Source organism: Peromyscus leucopus, chromosome 1 (genome assembly GCF_004664715.2).
Source record: "Peromyscus leucopus breed LL Stock chromosome 1, UCI_PerLeu_2.1, whole genome shotgun sequence".
NCBI lineage: Eukaryota > Metazoa > Chordata > Mammalia > Rodentia > Cricetidae > Peromyscus > Peromyscus leucopus.
This window is the reverse complement of record NC_051063.1, coordinates 34974005-34977211: the sequence shown is the minus strand read 5'-3', so window position 1 is coordinate 34977211 and position 3207 is coordinate 34974005. Positions and strand designations below refer to the sequence as shown.

The 3207-nt window shown below is 34.1% G+C and overlaps 1 pseudogene; it reads right to left on the bottom strand.

The window, feature by feature from the left end:
• Positions 1-232: 232 nt before the first annotated feature.
• On the bottom strand, positions 233-603 carry LOC114697028 (annotated as a pseudogene).
• Between the last annotated feature and the right edge of the window lie 2604 nt (positions 604-3207).

Genomic DNA, 3207 nt, shown 5'->3' with positions numbered 1-3207 from the left:
TCTGCCTCACCAACACCTGAGTTGGATTAATATTTTTGTTCATTGTTCTTCCAGGAAGCTGTAGGTTTTATCATCCAACCTGAAGCACTCTGTGTACATTCTTTACCTGATACTAATTACTTATTGCTCTTCTTAGAAATTATTTTGTGCAAGTATATAGAGAGCAGCCTCCATTCCAAAGACTTCATTTTATTATCATACAATGCAAAGTTCTGCATATTGACAATATTTCTTTTTTTCCAGGTTCATAATTTATTGTACAGATTGAGTATTACATGATGAGTTGACATCAGCTTCTTCAGGCATGGGACTTAACAGTTGAGGTCAGACATTTCAAAATCCATTTATGTTGCTTTTACAGCTGGGGTTTTTTAGGCCTTAACTTGAAGTATAAGACCAACAAATGCCTACATATGTGGCCAGTACACACTGAGAAAAAAAGAAAGATGTAAATAAAAGTTGTCACATCTCTATTATTCTGAGATATAAATGCTTAATGATGTAATTAATACTTACATTCATTCTACCTGTGAGAGTGTAAGAGTTGAAATGCTTTTTAATACCATTAAACTGGAATTGGCCATCACTTTCTGAACAAGCCATGACTTTTATCTTTGCCCAAATCACAAATTCCACAGCTAATGTCCTTCAACAAACCCAGCTACCAGCTTGGCCCAACCAGAAGACTGTTTCTAACCTTTGACTTTTAAAGGGATGTTACAAAAAAACTGTTACAAACATTGCCTTAATATTGACAATCATATTTTACTACTGTGTCTATTTTCCATTTTTTGCTGTTACAATGTCCTATACCCTATGAAATTTTTATTTCCATTTCCTCTCCAATGTTCTGCCTCCTACACTACCTGATGTTAGTGGCTTATAGAAGTTTCATAGTGAGCATCTTTAAGCCTTTAAATGTGCTTATAACTCTTATTTGATTATCCAACCTTATAAAATGTTTTTTTTTAAATCTCTCACTTGTCTCTTTCTCATCTCAACTTGATTGTTTATGCTTTTCTGAAACTATAGATTATTTACATTCTATCGTATGAGAATAATGCTGACTTTTATTTTGGGCACCCTGTACTAAGCAGACTAGTTTTTAGGCATTCCCATCCCTGTCTTCCTCAGTAGAAATCCATTCTTTTAAATCTCCTTGAAGTTGAATCTTAGACCCATTAGAATTATGTTTTTATTCTCCCATCCACAGAGATGCCCAATGCCTGCATAACTGGGGTAACATGGAGGCTAGCCATCACCCTTTCTGCATGCCTTTTTTCCTTAGGACTTTGGGAGTTGCTTTGTTTTCTGCCATGGCCTTCATGTCAAAAGGTCTCAGACACACTGATTTCCTTTATCCTCATAAGGATTTTACCCTTCATGTTGTTACAGATAGTATTTTTAATCTCTGAATTACAGTAACTTTTTAGAATGCAATCTCAGTTTTAATCATTCTACATCATTTGGAGGTATCATATGACTTTTTTTGTAAAACTTTAAATTATATGTTTAAGTACCATCCATTTATGTTTCACCGATTGTAAAAGCTTCAGGGATTCCTTTCACTTATCTACATTTCTTGGTTCAATCTTTGAATTTTTATGGATTTCTGTTAAATTTTGCTTACTTCCTCTAAGTCAATCTTGATAGTTACAGAACATTTCAGCAATGACCTTTCCTTTTGGGGATGTTTCCAATGTAGCTATAATATTTTTTGCTCTCATTTTAATTTTGAGCTCATTTCAACATGCTTTATGATCCTTATCATATATTCCCCCAGCCCTTGAGTTCTTGTTTAGTTGAACCATTTTCATTAGATTTTTCCTCTTTTAAAGCTCATGCTTGGTTAAAATGTTACCAAATCCATGCAAATATTTTTTCTCATGTGGCATTTTTACCTTTCTTTCACAATTTCTATAAACATATATGCTTCTACCTTTTCTTGGGAATGTATCAGAAGTTGAATGACAGATAATAATTCAGTATATGTTGAAAATACTATCAAAGACACTATCAAATGTAGCTGGGAGTTTTCCTGTGTCCTACCTGGTCCTGCAGCCACTCAGACCCAAATAAACACACACAGGCTTATATTATTTTTAAACTATATGCCCTAATGGTTCGGGCTTCTCACTAGCTAGCTCTTGCATCTTAAATTAACCCAGTTCTATAAATTTATACTTTGCCATGTGGCTTGTGGCTTACCAGTACTTTACATATTGCTTCTTCTGGCAGCTTCTAGAAGCATCTCCTCAGCTCTGCCTTTCTCCTTCCTCTCTCTCTAGTTGGAATGTCCCACCTAACCTTATTCTGTCCCACCTAACCTTATTCTGTCCCACCTAACCTTATTCTGTCCCACCTAACCTTATTCTGCCCCACCACTGGCCAAACAGCTTTATTTATCAACCAGAGTAACACATACCCACAGAACACAGAATCCCACAGCAATCAAACTATACTGAAGTTGTTGTGGCCATTAAGTGTGGGGAATCCCAGCCACTTCAAATCCTTACCAAAAATTGACCAGGTGAGTCTTTTTAATTCTTCCCCTTCTAATCATTGCATGGGTTATCTTATTGAACACTATGTTAATCATTTATAGGTGTTTATTTTAGTTATTACCTTAAGAAAGTGCCTTTTGGATTATTGTACCTGATTTTTAATGAGTTGTTTTATCACTATTTGTTTTGGAGAGCCCCTTACATCCTCTGAACAAAGGCTCTCCATCACATGTGTACCAGTTCCTCTAATCTATTTCTTCTTTGATTTATTCTTTTATTAGCATCATTTAAAAAAATCAAGTGTTGTTATCTTTTAAAATATTTGAGTCACTGCAAATATTGCTTCATTTATAAGTGTTTACACATTTTTACATTTCTTCTGTGTACAAATAAATGAATATATGTAAATACTATAACAAAAATAAATATGCCATTATTAACATTTTGTACTCAAACACAGTTGACAAATTACAGAAGAATTAAGATAATTTTTTATCACTTTTTACAACACTCCAAAGGACTAACAGCATTTTGTACCTCAGAATGTTCACAAACATAAGTACATTTTCAGGACAGGAACAATTTGAGAAGCCTCATTGTTCCTTAGTTTTTCTCTGGAAATGACAAATAACAAACACACCAGTAAACTACCTGTAGAATTTTATTTTCCTGGATAAGAAAATAAGATAATCATCTCATTCAG